The sequence below is a fragment of the Ursus maritimus genome, unplaced genomic scaffold (assembly GCF_017311325.1).
Source record: "Ursus maritimus isolate PB19 unplaced genomic scaffold, ASM1731132v1 scaffold_2, whole genome shotgun sequence".
In the NCBI taxonomy this organism is placed as follows: Eukaryota; Metazoa; Chordata; class Mammalia; order Carnivora; family Ursidae; genus Ursus; species Ursus maritimus.
Genome location: NW_024424452.1, coordinates 42025222 through 42042226, shown reverse-complemented (window position 1 = coordinate 42042226; position 17005 = coordinate 42025222). Strand labels below are relative to the sequence as shown.

Here is a 17005-nt window from a genome sequence, read left to right as displayed (position 1 = left end):
CTCGCTGGTGCAGGTAACAGTGTAAGTAGCTCTGCTTGTGATTCTCATGGGCCTGGAGCCGCACAGCGTTTGAAGTGGAAATTGAGCTATTTAACTGCTCGCAGGGCCCTGATAGAGCCTCTGATACTAAGCAGAACCACATCTTCTTTGGAAAGTAGCTCTTACCTCCTATAGTTTTCGGCTTGACCTTGGACTCCAGCAGGCGCTTAGCATAGCCGAGCATGGGACTCACCGAATGACCAGGCTCCACGGCCGACTCCTCCGCCCTGCACTGTCTGATCCACGACATCCCTGGGGTCCTGGGATCGAGCCCCACACCAGGCTCCCTGCTCAGCTGGCAGTCTGCTTCTCCCTCTGCCTGTCACTCCCCCCGCTTGTGCTGGCTCACTCTCTCTCTCTCTCTCTGACAAATAAAATTTTTAAAAATTAAAAATTAAAAAAAAAAAGAAATCAGAAACTTTCCTGGGAAGGAAAGGAGGCCTGTGGCCCACCCGGGCTNNTGCACAGAGCATCCAGAAGCCAGCTCGGGGCCCCGGGGGACCTGCCACCAGCCCGACTGTGGCGCCCCTGCTGGAGGACACCGATCCGGGAGCCTTTGCAGAAGCACGGGGCGGACACCTGAAGGCAGGCCACACTGTGGTTGGAGGCAGACAAGGGACAGGTGGAGAAGGTCTGCAGGGTCTGCTGTTACAGACCGTGTCTGAGTCCACCACTGCCGATGCTGCTTTCTCTGTGAAGTCAGTGCCTGGCAGGATTCTCACAGCTGTTGGGTACGGTGAGACCTGCCCGTGAGGCTTCTGAGCACACATCAGCCATGGGGAGGGAGAGGCCCCCGCAGACGTGTTGGGATTGGAGTGACCAAAAGTTGCATAGCATTGTGGGAGAATCTTCAAGGAAGTCTTACGGGGAGGCCTAGACTCCACCAGATGGGCCCCCAAATTATTGTTTTTGGTACAGCACGTTTGATGCAGCACAGAGATGGTGGCTGTACACCAGCGACTGGGGGTGGGGGGACGTAAGTCAGGATCAGGGATCAGGAGGCAGTGCAGGGGTGCTGAGCCCCAAAAGCTAGATTTGTGCAAAGCAGCCACTGGGTTGGGGGGCAAAGAGCGTCCACCTCCAGCCACGGAAGGGGCCTCAGCCCAGATGGGTAGGGAGCACTGTCAGATGCTCTGGCCACTAATTAATCCTCGCGCAGGTGGGATGGGGCAAGGAGTTGTCACAGTCACGAACACCTGCGCTCAGTACCTGGCGGACCTGGTGTGTGTGGAGTAGTTTCAGGCACGTCAAAGTGCTGCCCGGATCCTGGAAGGCAGGCAGTCCTACTGGCTTGTTTCAAGTTAAGGCAAGAAAGGCTATTATTAGCGCCGGCACCAGAAGCAACACCCACCTGGAGTCAGGAAGTAAAGCCCGGACATGAGGGGGCGTCAGAGTGATGGGTAGTTTTAGACGGAGATGTAAAAGACTTTAGTAGATAAACGTTTCTGCTCCCCTTGAAAGAGGGAGGACGCCTAGGAAAGGACGCTCTCTTCCAGGGGGCGGGGAGCGATTCCAGGGTGGGCCCTGACCCGCGGCAGGCAGGCTGTGTGAGCAGACCAGCTCTAAAGCCTGAACGCGGACAGCTTTGATCCAACCACAGCGGCACACATCCCCGCTCAAACCCTAGCACCTCCGGCTGGTACAGGGGGACCGTGCCTGGTTGGGCGGGACAGGTAAAGCCGTGTTCGGTGAGCTGGTGCCCCTGTGGAGAGGGCCAGAGCCGTAAGGGACCACAAAGTTACAGGGACGGGACCGTTGCAAGTGCCCCAGAGAGGAGTTCTACCCCCACCATTAGAAAAAGGATGGAGTGTGAGATCCCACAGGACAGGACAGCCCTGTGTCACAGCTAACCACTGTGGTTTGTCTCCTCCTTTCCCACCACGTGGGACGGAATGTGCAGCGAGCTACAACGACCCCTCCAAGAAGATTTGATGAGACACAGAAAATTGTACTCACCAGGTTCCAGAGGCTGAAGAGGGGCGGCCGGCCAGCGGAGGACACGGGACACGGAGCGGAGAGGCTGGACTCCCCTTTTGGGGAAGTCACTCGTTGGGAGAGACTGTCTTGCCTGGATGTGCACAGGGAGGGGTGCCAAAGAGGTGTGAGCCGCCCCCGAGGGAGGCCTCCAGAGGCTGGATGAAGTCACCAGGCCAGCCGGGCGAGTCATTCAAGTGGAGGGTTTCGGCGGGATGCCAACGGGGCAGGTGTGAAACCCTGTCGGGTTCCCAATGGAGAAGGCAGACCGGGGACTATGAGGATGCAGGTCTCAAACGTCACTGAAGCCTGAGGTCGGCTTGGTCACCGTGGGCTGTGAAAGTGAGGTTCAGGTGAAGTTTAGAGACGTTCCCATGTGAGTTACATGCAGATCGCATCCCCAGAGCCGCTGGAGCAGATGAGCTCCCGGCCACTGGGTTTTCAGGGACGCGTGTCACCCATCGGTGGCACGTGGGGTATTATGTAGGGTGGGTGCCCAAAAGGCATCTCCCCGTTCAGGCTGGTGAGTCCGCAGCAGCAGGAATCAGCCCCGCCTTCAGCAGGGACTGAGCTGACCGTCTTCCTCCTCTGAGCCATGACCGCCCCTCCCCCTGAGGACACGGCCCCAGACAGAGCCCCTCACTGTGAACCCCGGATGGGAGTTGACCCGGAAACTTCCCAGAACATTCTGAACAAGCACCTCTCTGTCTCTCCCCTCACGCCGCCCTCGTGACCAGCAAGCATCTCCCTTGGACTTTTCCTCTTAGTTCGAATTTACGCAGTCCGGAAGAAAACTCGGTTCCTCCCTCAGACGCCTGTCACGGGAGCATCTGCATCGGCTCACTCAATGCTTCACCCGTCTCCGGTCCTGGATACTGTGCACAAGCCACGTCTAGTGTGGACGGTTGGGATGGGAGAGAAGGGAAGTCTTTTCCCTGGACAAATTTCTTCTCCTCAAAGCCAGCAAGCTGACTTGTGAGGTGTTCGAGTTCACTAGTGATCAGGGAAATAAGAAACGAAGCAGGATGCCGTGTTCATATATCAAACTGAGACCAGGAGAAGGAGGTCCCGCCCTGGCACAGCTGTGGACAATGGGGACTCGCGTACTCCTCTGGTGGGTGTGTAAGCACGCACAGCCTGTCCCAGGAGCGAGGCGACAGTATACCGATGTCCTAAATGTACGATGCACGTTGACCTTGAAATTCTACCTGCAGGAATATATTTCAACAGGAGCAAAGCCTTATCGGTGCTCAAAGACACATGGTTAAGGAGCCTATGGCTGGAATTGCTAGTGGCCTATCTGCTGTCTATTCTTTCCATTTCTAACTATATATTTAGTGTTAATTATGTCAGTTATGAAAGTGACATTTCCCAGTCCTTTGTAAGACAAGGAGGGCTACTAAAATGCAAGCAAGAATTCTTGAGGTGGAACTTGAGGAAAGCCCTCTCACCCTTCCCCTCTTTTCTTTTTTGTGGTGTCCAGACCTGACACATGATGGCTAGAGTCACAGCAGCCATTTTGTGACCTTGAGGACGGAAGCCACACACTAAGGAACAGAAAAATACAGGAAGCCTGGGACCTCAGTGCCTCATAGAGTTACCATCCCTGCCCTGAACTGCTTGTCTGCAGGTTTTTCTGAACACAAGAGTAAAACAAGCCCATGGTTTGTTTAGGTCACCGTGATTAGATCTCTGTCCCCGGCAGCCAAGTGTACAGGAGCCCCCCCTTATCCATGGTTTCATGTTCTGCGGTCAACCGCAGTCAGGAAGGAGATGATCCTCCTTCTGACACATGCTCAGAAGGTCAGTGGCAGCCAACGCAATGTCACGGTGCTAACAGCACTCCCCTCTCTTCCTCTCGTCACATGAGTGTTTTATCATCTCACATCATCCTATGAGGGAGGAGAGTGGGTGCAGGACAGGAAGATATTTTGAGAGAGACCACATTCACATCACTTTTATTGAGGCACATTGTTAAGATTGTACTATTTTTATAGGTTGCTATTGTTAATCCTTAACCGAGGCTTATTTGTAAATTAATTGTTACCACAGGCACTTGTGTACAGGAAAACACATGGTCTATATAGGGTTCGGTACTCTCTGTGCTTTCAGACATCACTGGGGGTCTAGGAACGTGTCCCCTGGGGATAAGGGGGCACCACTGTATTCCTCACGGACACAGATATTGCTTTAAAATAGAGGAGTAATGTAGGCGTTCTGAACCTCCCCAGCTTCCCCTTTCCTGAGGTTTTACAGCTCTGATCCCAGCCTCAGGAGGCAAGACCCCGACACTCAACCTCTTTCTCATAGCGAACCTTGAGCTGGGCTCTGCTTGAACGCCTCCCTCCCATGCTGCCAGAGAACAAGCGTGTAATTCAAATATTTCTAAATTCCTGGAAAGGAAGACATGGAGTCTCCAAGAGTCAAGATTTATAAGCTGTGTATAAAACCCCAGATAATATAAACAGAAACCGAGAAGCAGGGGAGAGAGCAAATGTGCTCCATTCTCACTGACCTAGAAACGGAAATAGCTCTCTGCTCCTGGCATTGACTAGAGACAAATAGGTTTAGGCCCTTCCTTATTATTTACAGGAAAGTGCTAGCAAAATTGAAAATAGGATGTTTACTTTCAGAATCACTGGGAGGTAGAGACGCAAAGAAAGTCTATGTTAGTGGTCCATCAATTGTATGGCCGGATGCAAAAAATAAGTTAAAAGATTTTTAAGCAGGCAGTCTCACAAGAGAATATTTGTTAATTTGTGGATTGTGCATTTTAAAGCAGATGCCAAAAATTAAAACCTATAGAAATACGAGATCTCCGTGCCCATGAAGCAAGCAATACTTTAATATCTTGCAGTTTGTGGTGACGTCATACATTAGCTCATCCCGCAAGGCTCCAAATGCGTTTAGACTAAAGGCTCTATCACAGTAGGAGAGGCCAAGCCATGTCTCATTCGGTCTTCATGACTATTTTGTAAGTTTGCATTTTTGAATTAAAAAATTCAGGGCAGGGACATCTCGAAACTAGGGAAATTTAGATGGTTTACATTATTGCTCTATTTTAAAGCCACGTTAAAACAAACATCCGTACCTGTTAGGAACACATTTGGGGGCTAGTCAGAGAGAGCTCATCCTGGTGACCTAAACCCTCCGGAACGTGTGCCGAGCTTCTGGTCCGATTTATTCGGGTCATCATCGGGTCATCGGCGCGGCCTCATGAATATGCAGATGAAGAAGTCTGCCAGGCGCCAGAGTAGGGCCAGCTCCATCGTTCCCTTGTTCCTCATCTTCCATGTGCTGTCCTCAATCTGTGAGTGTTGGGAGGGCATCTCCTCCAACAGCTCAGCCTGCCCGGCGCCATGACATCCACGCTCCCAGACAGCAGGACTCTGGACTTGACCCAGGGAGGGGCAGGGCCCTCAAGGGGCAGTTCACCCACACGTGACCGTCTGACCAGCGAGCCAGGGACATTCTAGTACACCGAAGTGGGTTTTTTCCTGATTGAAATAAAAATATAAACAGACATTCTTGTGTTTTCTTTGTGTGCCTCAGTGGACCAGCTCCTACTGGCACACGTTGGGGACCAGTACTTTATCGAAAAAGATAACTTTCCTGGAAGTTATTTTAAAATGGCCAGAAAGACATACACAGAGGAACTGCACACAAACGCTCGTGGCGCCTACAGCTTGGCCAGAGGACCCGAGTAGACGTTTTCCTAAAGAAGCCGCTCGAGCGCGGACAGGTGCTTGCGAGATGCTCGATGTGGCGGATCGACGGGGAAATGCAAACCAAAGCCGAAGGCCGGGGGGTGCTGCCATCAACAAGGCCAGGGACGGAGTGTTGGTGGGGAAGCACCTGGAGCGGCCACTGTGGGAACCCGTGCGGGGCGCCCTCAACACACTGAAGTACAAGAGCCGTGCTACCGCTCGCTGCGTGTGGGTGTCTCTCGGAGGGCAGTGGACGCGAGTGACGAGGAGCCTGCCCCTCCCCGTGCTCGTCACCACGGGCTCACAAGAACCAAGACCCGGGACGCCTCGGTGTCCACAGACGGGCGGACAGACCGAGATGAGGTCATGCAGCCCCCGGGACACTCTCCACCATGAAAGGAAGGAAGCGGCCCTTCCATGACGATGCGGAGGGACGTGGAGCGCCACACGCTGGGCCAGCAAAGTCGGACGGAGAAGAACAGATGCGCTACGTTCTCGCTGAGACGAGCAACCTGGAAAAGCCGGAGTCACTGGTGACGGCCCGGGGGCTGTGTGGACGTGGGGAACCACTAACCACATGCCTGAAACCAGTATCGCGTGCGTTAACCAACTGGAATAGAGGAGAGTGACGAAGCTGATCTCCAGCGTGGAGCGGGGGTGGCGGCGAGTGGGGACAAGCTGCCGGGGACACTCACGTGCAGGGCCCAGGGGAGTCAGCCCTGCGGCTAGCGCACGGCCTGCTGACTGCAGCTCCTCGACAGTGTTCTGGACCGGACTCTGCGGGGGACAGATGCGCTCCCACCGCAAGTGGGGACTAGCTCCTGAGGGCTGGAGCTGCTCCCTGCACTCCTGCAGTGACCACAGGACCTACACACGCTCATCCAGTCATCCTGCTGCTCCCCGTCAACCCCCTGTGTCCCTGTCACTTGTCCCTCAGTAAAGCTGCGATGAGCTTTGTGACGTGTGTAACACCAACCCTCATTCTTCTGTATCGTTTCCTGTGTGTTCTGAATTTTATATACTCAACATGGATTATTCTCATCGGAAAAAAACCTTCATTTTCAAATCTGCATGCCTGTGGCTTCTCAGGCTGGGAGAGACCAGTGCAGGCGGCCAAGGACTCAAAGGCAGGAAGGTGGGGTGCGGAGGGAGGAGTGGAGGGGGAGGGTGGGTGCGGTGGGGCAGAGGGAGAGACCGGTCCCAGGAACAGGGTGGGAGCGGGGCAGAGCAGGGAGGAGAGGGTGTCGTCTGGGTCCCACAGTAATGGACTCCCTGGGGGGCAGCCAGTTCCCCGGCCAGACCCTGAGGCTCCAGGTTGCCCTCTCCTGGGTGGGGGGCAGGTCAGAGGGCAGCTCCGGGGTGGCTGTGGCCGGGCGCGCAGGAGGCAGGTGTGAGGGAGGCAGGTGGGCAGCAGGGGGCTTGCTGGCATCAACATCCTGGTTTCTCCAGAGTCTTGAAGGGTTGAGGAGAGAAGGGGGGACTAGGGTCTGTCTGGGACGCCCTCAAACTCCCCGGAATGGGGAAACCACCTCAAACCTCTCTAAGGAAAGGCAGGTATCCGCCATGCTCCGGGGGCCGAGGCTGAGATCACCACCCTCCCCCCCCCCGAGTGGCTCAGGGTCTCACTTTCCAGAGTCCGGCTTTGTTCCCGGAGCTGTGTCTGCAATCTCAGCCCCATGTGTGCACCCCCTCCCCACCCCCCAGCCTGCCTGTGTCCTGGCTCCCAGCTGAGGAGGGCGTGTGAGTGGGTGAGGGGCCAGGACGGCCGCCCATGACCCCCGTATTCGGGACAGCTGGGCTGTGACACCGTCTGCAGGGGGGAGTGGGGCAGGGCAAAGGGGACTTTCCCTTCTTATCTGCCTGTGACCTTTCCATGTGGTGACAGTTGTTTCCAGGCTCTTGTGGGGGAGGGGGCCCCTGCAGGCGGCCTCGTGTGAACCAGGCTCCCACTTGGTGGCCTGGACCCGCCCTTGTCCCCACAGCTCCTCACGGTGCAGAGAGGGCCTGGGCTCTGCAGTCAGACCCACTGGTCACTCATTCTGCTTCTGCCCCAAGTTGGCTCTAAGATTCTGGTCGTGGCAGCAGACAAATCACGCACTCTCCTGTGCTCCCTCCCCCTCTCACTCCACACAGGGGTGGACACCGAGGGAACCTTTACAAAAGCTCAGGTCCCCCCGCACATCAGTGAGAGAAGTAGGGCCACCATCGTCGCTACACAAGCAAAGGGCGTGAGCTCAGTTCATGCCGAGAAGAGTCAGATCAGGTGCACGAGCACCTGGTCACCGTATTTGCCTGTCAAATGATCACACTTGTGTGTGTTGTGTTGGGAGTCCTGAGTGCAGTGACAGGGGTGGGACAGCCTCTCTCCTGTCTTATCGGCCAATGTCCCCTACCTCAGTGCTCAGCCCTGGGGCAGCTGTAAGCAAGACTAGATGGTCCATCTTCATGGGAACCCCGGTGTGTCCCTAGACCATAGCGGGTAGGTGGGCATCCTGCACTGGGGTCTCATCATGAGACGATAGGGGCACGAAAGGAGGGTAACTGGCGGCTGGCCCCTTTGACTGGTGGCTCAGTTTCTCCTCCCTGGGGCTGTTGATGTTGGAGAAGGACAGACCCTGGGATGAGGTTGGGCATGGCCTCCTTTCCCAGTGGCTCTGGTGGGATGAGGGCAGCCAGTCACCGCCACTCCTCCATGCTCTCTGCTCTGCCCTCACCCCCACCTCCCTGCACAGTTCTCTGGCTCCAAATGAGCCCCTGGGGACCCACAGCAGCAAATGCAAGAAGGACAGGCAGGAGCCAGCCCCAGGGAGGGCGACAGACAACACAATGACTGTGCACATTGCACCTGCCTGGGCCACCCTCCTCTGCCCTTCCTCCTCGCCCCACCACCACTGCAAACCAGGCTGGCTGCCTTCAGGGGTCTTCCTGAAACCCAAGCCAGAGAGAGACCCTGAGACCAGGGCAGCGGGGCTGGGAAGGGCTGCGCCCACAGCCTGGGCTTCAGTCACTGCTCTGGGCCAGGGAAGCCCAGGAGACACAGCCCAGGCAGGTGCAGGGACTGAGGGCAAAGCTGTGTCAGCAGCGCCCCCTGGTGGAAGGCGCTGCAGAGACAGCCGCCTGCACCCAGGTCTCCCAGGCCTGTCTTCTGGGCCATGGGGAGCAGGTCTGTCCTGGACACTTGCAGGGAGGACAGCACAGCCCTCCCAGGGCCCAGGGCATCTCTGCTCCTGCCGGAGTCAGGTCTGAGAAAGGTGTCCAGGAGCCAAGTTCGATCCCAGTGACCCAGGGCGGGCCTCCCACCTGTCCCCTGGTGTTCTCGCCTCTCCAGCAGGCAGTGGGTTATGGGACAGACTCTGAGGCCTGCTGGCTCTGGCATCCCGGGATTCTAGGTCAGGATGGACCTGATCGGGCTCCCTGTTACCTCGCTGACCTCCATGTCCTACCTATCTTGCCTGGGCTCACGTAGGCTCTGGCCACACTGACCTCTTGCTCCTGGAACAGGCCAGGCAGGGTCCCACCTGAGGGTCATTCCACGGGCTGTCACCTGGGCCAGGAAAGGGTTTCACCCAGATGTCCACTGTCGCTCCTCATCTCCTTCCAGTCTTTTCTCAGGAGGAAGGCTTCTTGAGGAAGCCTGTTCTGAGCTCCTGGGGTAACCCTGAAACCACACTCCCAGGTGCTGAGCCCCCAGCCTGCTCTTTCACCTGGAGCCCTGCTCACCTTGTTTGCTCTGGTTCCCGCGCACTGCCTTTCCCCTCCTAATATGGGAGGAAGGCAGGGGGTGTGCTGGGTGCGCTCGTGCACGTGCGTGAGCCCCCGGAGCAGGGCCGGCGTGCAGTGGGAGCTCATGCACTGTCTGTGGAAGGAGCGAGTCCACCATCAGGGAGGGTCTGGGTTGGGGGCTGATGGGTCCCCCCTAAGCAGCTTACACTCAGGGCGTGGATGAGGTGGTGTTACTGTGACCATATAGGGGTTCAGGGAAGGGAGCCCGGGGCCCATGAGCTGCCCTGCGGGGAGAAGGATAAGAGAGATACCAAGGACTGTCCAGCCCAGACTCTCCCCCCACCCCTGCAGGGAGACTGGGGATAAAGGAAGCCCAGTAGGAGGGACAGACTGGTCAATTGGGTGGGTGTCCCTAGCAAGCTGAGCTGGCGGGAACCCTGCAGGGGTGCTGGGCCCCATCTGGGCAGGAGCCTTCTCTGCACCTGTGGGCTTCTCTAGGCTCTGAGGAGATGGTGTTGGAATGACTGACAGGGAGGATGGTGTTGGAATGACTGATGGGGAGGTTAAGAGCAAGAGGAAGGTCCCCATGAAGCCAGACCACCAGACCCCCCAGGAGGACAGCATTCATGCCCCAGGTAAGGGGGACGGTTTTCACCAGCCTCTCCTGGCTCACAGTCTCTGAGGTCCCCGATCCATCCTGGGAGACAGCCTGGGCTTCTCAGGTCAGCAGCCTTCCGGGTCTGAGCCGCACGGGAAGAGCTGACCTGAGTGTGACTCAGCCAGTGCAGGGGGGCGGCTGTGGTCGGCGGAGGGCCGCTGTGGACTTCAGAGGCTGCAGAGATGCCACCACAGGCTTATGCCCTCTGCCTGGGGTGTGAGACAGGAGAGAGGCTGCCCTGGGTCAGGCCTGGCCTCCCTCCGCCTCAGTGTGGCTTCTCAAGATCTGCCGGGGACTCGGGTCTGGAAAGACCAGGGGCCTAGGAGGCCTGAGACCTGGGCCTGGCTCTGCCCTGTCCCGGCGTCCAGATCGTGGGCTCATCATCACCTAATGGTCCTGATTGTGGTCATCTGGAACACGGATGGTAATGCTGAGCCCCCGCTGGCCCGCACAGGCACCGAGCCTGTGAACCGGAGAATACTGGAGCGGGGGTGGGGGTTGGTGATGACTGAGCTCCCTGGTCACCCTGGCAGCCTGGAGGCCCCGGCAAGCGCCTGTGACGGGACAGCAACAGGAACTGATGAAGCGGTGCCCCGTTTGTCCACAGGTCAGACCTCTCCCGTCTTTAACTGCTTAGAACTCAGCCCAGGCGAGTGTGCGTGTCTTTGCCCTGGGCAGGGCCCTCAGCCTGTCGGAATGGAGGCCGTTCTCAGCTGTCTTACAGAGAGCTGTGCAGCTGTTTTATTTTCCTTGTAAACCCACAGCAAATTATATTACAGATTTTTTCAAAAGTTCGCTATGAGGAAGAGACCTAAAAAGTTGCACAGAAGTGCCACGTATGAGGACCCCTCAGTGACTGTCCTGGTACCGGGCACGAAATCAGCATTCTCTGCGTGCTCAGTAGCCATCTGTGGAGGGCAAGGGATGGCAGCCACCCCGGCCTGTCCCCGGTCTGTCCCCGGCCTCCAGCTGCACTGCCTCCCCCGAGCCCCGGGCACACGGGAAGGGGCAGCTCTGAGCCCGGGCCCCAGACGGAGAGCACATGTCCTGAGAATGAGGTGTGTCCTGGGGTCCTGGGGCCTTTCTGCTAGGCCTCAGGCCCTGGGCTCACAGGTGGGCGGCTGGGACCACAGAACGGAGGCCGGGCGTGCAAGGGCTACAGGCCAGAGGCCGCCCGAGTGGCTGCATTGTGATTCCAACAGCCGGAACCAGAGTCGGCGGCAGGCCCAGGGCGCGGCCCGGCACAGGACATCCTGTGGGGCTCGTGAGGGACAGAAGCTTCCCGCCTTTGTGTCACTTCCTCATCAATTTCTGCTTCTCGGAGCTGGGGCCCTGCATGGCTGCATAGCAGAGTCTCTCTCTTCCTGTCGTGTCCTGACCCGATCCTCACCTCCCTGCTGCCCCACTCAGCGCTCGGACACTGGCGTGGGGCGTTCTCACCGGCACCCAGCACGGTCTGCAACCGTTCAATTCAGTTCTGACGCTCTCTTCCTGGGGACACTGTCAGACCCTGCAGGGTAGGGGCTCAGCCCCACCAGACCTCCCCACTCCGGAGGCCACCAAAAGTCTATAGCCTTTCCTGTGCTTGTGACTGATCGCCTGAAAATCAGAGGTTCCCATGACCCTTTCCCTGGGTTCGATTAATTGGCTAGAACAGCTCACTAAGAAACCAGTTACTGTTCACCAGCTCATTAAAGGAAATGGGAAAGGGTACAGGGGATCACGCAGGTGGAAGACATGTGCAGGGTGAGCCACGTGGGAAGGGGCGTGGCGCTTCTGTGCCCTGACCAGGTGCACCCCTCTCCCCACACCCCCAACTGTCCACCAGCCTGGCAGCTCCAGAACCCCGTACTTTCAGGATGTCATGGAGGCTTCCTCACGTAGGCATGATGGGTCATGAACTCCATTTCCAGCCCCCTCCCCACTCTGGAGAAATAGGGGAGTGGGGGCTGAGAATTCAGAGCCTCTCATCGGGGCTCCGTCTTTCTGATGACCAGCCTCCCCCAGGACCCCACCTGGAGTCGCCTCATTAGAACAAAACACACCCCTGTCACCCAGGAAGTTCTGAGGGGCTTAGGAGCTCTGTCTTCAGAACCCAGGGCAGAGACAGATACAAATATTTTCTCACGATGGCCAAACACTGGTGGTCCCGCAGGCCCTCACAGGCAGGGGTTCGCCTTCCTATCCAGGTCTCCAAAGGCCAGCCCCCTCTCCGCTGCATAGCCCGGGTCCATAGCCCGGGTCCCGGCCCTCAGCCCTCACATCCCACCCTCTGCCAGGGATCCTGCTGTAGCCACAACTCCCTACCCACGAACTCTGACCCCAGCCTGCAGAACCTGTGAACCAGAATCCGCTTCTGAGTAAGATTGCCCCGCACGTGGCGAGCACAGTCGGGCTGCACAAGTTCTGCCTTACGGTCTGGCTTCTTCTCTGTAGGATGTGTGTAACCGAACACACGCGCTGTGTGAGAGCACGGGCACACGTGCACAAACACACACACCGTGTGAGAGCACGGGCACACGTGCACAAACACACACGCCGTGTGAGAGCACGGGCACACGTGCACAAACACACACGCCGTGTGACAGCACGAACGTACAGTGCATCGAATCATACAAACCCCACAGGCACACATGAAACATGGGCTAAAAGCCCTGCGTCTCCCAGAGGCAAGGGCGTCTGTTGTTCCTGGTTTCAATTGTCTTGTGGTTACTTCTGGGCCTCTAGGTAATGCTTCTGAGGTTATTTCTGGCATTTTCCAGCTGAGACATCACTGAATGACTCCCTCTAACACCCTGACGCTTCCCCTTCGGCCACTGCCAGCGGTTGCAATGGATCCTGGTGCTGCTGGCCTGTCTCACCTGTGTGGTGACCTCGGTTTTCCGCTTACATTTCAGGAAGAGCCCAGCAGCCATGTGGGCAATCAGGCTCCACGTAGGGCGGGGCAGGGAGCTGGCTGTCATGCCGGAAGCCGTCTGCGGCAGAATGAGGAGGCTTCCCCAAGGCTCCGGTGAGCACACGAGCCGCCCGATTTCTCTGTAGGGTATTTTGGGATTTTTTAGAAGAGTGCTCCTCTGTTGACGGCTGAAAAGGCAGTGCCCGGCTCCAGGACACTCCGTGCCTGCCACTGGACGGTGGTCTGGGAGCTGCTTCATGGACAGACCTCTAGCATCGCCCCTGTGTCAGCCCCAAGAAGCCCTCCCATTCCTCCGTGGCCTCTCTGAGCTCAGAGCGTCCCCCAGTCCTATAGGCAGACAGCTCCAGCCTCTGCTGAGCCCCACGTGGGTATTCCAGGAGGGTGTTCTCGAACATGGCTGCATAATGGACTCACCATGAGGGGTCATTAACAGTTCCCTGGGCGCTACCCCAGAGACTTTCATGGAACTGGTCCGGGCTCAGGCTCTGCCGACCCAGGCAGCCCTCTTCCTTCTCTCTGAGATTCCAAGGCATCTCTGGTCGGCTGTCAGTTACCGCCCGTCCTCTGTGACGTTGTGATTTAGACACCTAAACTTGCTGTCGTTTGCAGGTTCTGGGGAGGGGAGGAGACATGCATTTACATGGTTTATGAACATCTTCACACAAAGTCCCAAACCTGCTCTCATTGCCCACGTGCGACTTAATTTCCAACCACTCCTTTGCAGGCTGTCATTCAGCACAAAGAAACAAACCAGCCAACCAAGTCCGCAGACTACTCCGTGACCACTGCCCCTCACTTCCCCTGTGGACACACTGCTCCTTCCCGGGGCAATAACGCCACCCTCGCGGCTCCCAGGTAATTCCTAAGCCCGGAGAGAAACTGCGCTGGGCGTGGGTCAGCGCTCGGCAGTGCCAGGCTCCGGCTCAGCCTCGGCCCCTCCTGCCCTCCCCTCTGCTCGGCCGGGGCTCCATGGGTTTCCAGGCTCACATTGTCACGCGGCCATTCAGAGGTAAGAGCCAGTGGGCAGCAGGAGCAGGGGCGTCTCCCCTCCCTCCTACTCCTGTCGGGGTGGAAGTCATTCTCAGAAACTCCCAGTGAGCTTCTCTTCCTCATCGCCGGCCAGAATAGGGCCACGGGCCCACCGTGGCGTCGGGGCAGCCGCTGTGCCACTGAGCCGGGCGGGTTCTGTTAGCGAGAACAGTGGCTCTGGGGGAGGGGATGGATGGCAGGGAGCACAGTCGTTCTCTCTCTTCTCTGGGGACCGAGTTTTCTATGTTTCGTCTCCACTGCCAACCCATACTCCTCCTCTTCGTTCTAAGTGCTTTCCTCTCCTTCTCGGCCGTCTTCCACGTCACCATAGGCTTTCTTGTAGCATGGATTCTGTTCTTCGCATTTTTTAAAATTCTGCCAAAGAATCACTTTCTCCCCAGTTATTTTCTTAGCCCTCCCCCTCCCCCATCACACTCCAATGCCTTTGTTCACCTTTCATCTCTGGCTTGAGTTAGTCTTTTGCAAAAGGTTGTGTCTTTCCTATATTTGGGAAGTCCCCATATGTGTATAGGGCTCCTGTTAGGGTTTTCTTTTTTTCTTTTTTTCTGCTTTGCTAGCTTTGGGGGACTTTCTGTTCATTTTGCTTAGCAAACATGTGTACTTGGATTCTTGTGGCATTGCGTTCTGGACACTGAGCTCTTAGCACGGGAGTTAGAGAACCAGACAGGATGGCGTGTGCTCTGCGTCCATCTCACAGCTGCCTGGCAGGCAGGACCCTGTGCGCTCCAGCTGCCCAGCTCTGTGAAAGCCACAGAGAAGCAGTCTCCACTGAGCAGGGCATCCCCGCCCAGGAGGTCCCACGAGGAAGGCGCTTTGGGCGTCTGTTCCTTCTCCCTCCTCCCCGCCTTCCTCCCCATCGGCCTGGGCCACCCACATGGCATGACGTCCTTGTGGTTCATGGGCTTCACTCCCCCCACCGTTGCTCTTTCCTGCGTGGCTCTGCTGCCCCTAATACGCTATACCTCAAGCCGCTGTGCTCTGTAGTCTCAGGGGCCAGCGAGGGCTGTTAGAACATGCATATGTCATGCTCGCACTCAGATAATAATCTGCACTCGAATCTGTCCATATTCTGGATGCTGTAGGTGGTCGCCTTATAGCAAAGGTCCCTTCGGGGGCCGGGTTTGCTTTAATGTTCAAGCATCTCACAGGAGGACCGGATGAGGACGTGTGCAAAGCGTGGTCCCGAAGGGCCTTTGTGGTTCACTTAGACAGACGGGTGGGGGAAGAGTCGGCAGCCGGCGCAGGGCAGGGGGGCAGCAGGAGCCTAGACTGAGCCCTCCCCAAGCCAGCACTCTCTGAGCTCCACGAGGGTGCTCACAAGTGACTCTTACCCCAAGTCTGTGCAGGAAGGCCTTTGATGACTCCGCTTCTCTGCACGAGGAGACCGAGGCACACGGAAGCCAAGTCCCTGCTCAGGAGTAGACAGCCAGGAAGTGCATGAGGTTTCCACACAGGCAGCGCGGCCCGAAACCTCACGTCTTCCCCGTTAAGCTGTAAGCTTCACATCAACTTGCCCCAAGGTCAATTCATCTAGAACCATTGTATATCCTAAATGAGCAAATCACTGAGCGCACTATTTGCTGAATTTACTAAATTTACAAAATATTCATTTCCAGGATGCCTGGGTGGTTCAGAAGCTAAGCGTCTGCCTTCGGCTCAGGGCGTGGTCCCGGAGTCCTGGGATCAAGCCCAGCATCAGGCTCCTTGCTCCCTGGGAGTCTGCTTCTCCCTCTCCCACTCCCCCTGCTTGCGTTCCCCCTCTCGCTGTGTCTCTCTCTCTGTCAAATAAATAAATAAAATCTTAAAAAAATATATTCATTTCCATCAATTACTGATAAAGTCTATGGCAACTTGAATCGATGGATTAAGAGAGCCAGTGAGAACTTTGGGGAGCGGACTCCAGAGTTCTGGCTTCAGACGTCCTCCCCGGCCCTCAGGGTCCCCCTGTGTCCCCCAGCCTCCCCCAGTTCAAGGCACACCAATCCAGGCCGTCTGGTGTGCTGACTTCTTCTTCTACAGGGAGCCCATAGGGAAACTTCCACCCTTGCTCAGGGAGCTCGTAGGGAGAAATCATGAAACCTGTCGACTAGAACTACAGAAACCTTCAAAAGCTGTTTAAACTCGTCTATCCACCGTAAATTGCATTAAGCTTTATACATAGCTAAAAGAAAGGAGCTTCTGGTAAAAAAGATAGATTTGATCATTTTGGCGACTTGATCACGCACTAAACCGGCACCTGTCAGATTGGCCTACTTTTGCCCCACACCTCTCCAAAAGGCAGGTCAGCTTCCAAAGTTCCTGCTCTGTGGCCGTCCGGGGCGCGTCTGATGTGCAAGCGGATGGATGGGAGCCTGTCTTCGCGTCACCACCTTACAGAAGTTCATTAGCGGGAACGTAACAAACACCCACCACGGCAGCAAATACTCAATGAAGAACTTTTTTGTTCTACGATTCCAGGAGTAAGGAGATAGGTATGTAGGCAGTGGGGATTTTAACAACGCTGTGGTGCTAATTTTTTTTAAGGTGAATGAAACAGTTTTACAGATCTATCCATTGCCACCTGGCAGAGTTTTGGTTAAGGATGAGAATGACCAGCTTGAACTGGTAAACAAAGACTTTAATCAAGTGTTGTACAACAAATGTATATGAACTAGCACTGTTTGTATTAAAGTGTTAAAAATTAAATATAGAGTCAGATGCAGAGCTACAGTATTTTCCTATAATCCTAACATCAGTGATTTCATTTTAGCAAAATGAAAACACCCATCATGTTACGTTAAAGTTGTGGGTTTGAATACTAGCTGGAAAAACCATTGCTTGTTGTTTTGTCACTCTGTTTTTATCTACTTTATACATATTTTTGAGTTTATAGTATAAAAGCTAAAAGCACAAGACGTTTTTGCATAGTTGCATATTTATAGATCTTTAAGTAATTTA

At 56.0% G+C, this 17005-nt stretch overlaps 1 long non-coding RNA gene across 1 annotated transcript; it reads right to left on the bottom strand.

Annotated features, from left to right (window-relative positions):
* Window positions 1-10815: 10815 nt before the first annotated feature.
* On the bottom strand, window positions 10816-15733 carry LOC103672102. The gene is made up of 2 exons (XR_005836231.1): window positions 15400-15733; window positions 10816-13630 (listed from the first exon to the last, which is right to left on the bottom strand). It is a non-coding gene; the product is annotated as an uncharacterized LOC103672102 (long non-coding RNA).
* Between the last annotated feature and the right edge of the window lie 1272 nt (window positions 15734-17005).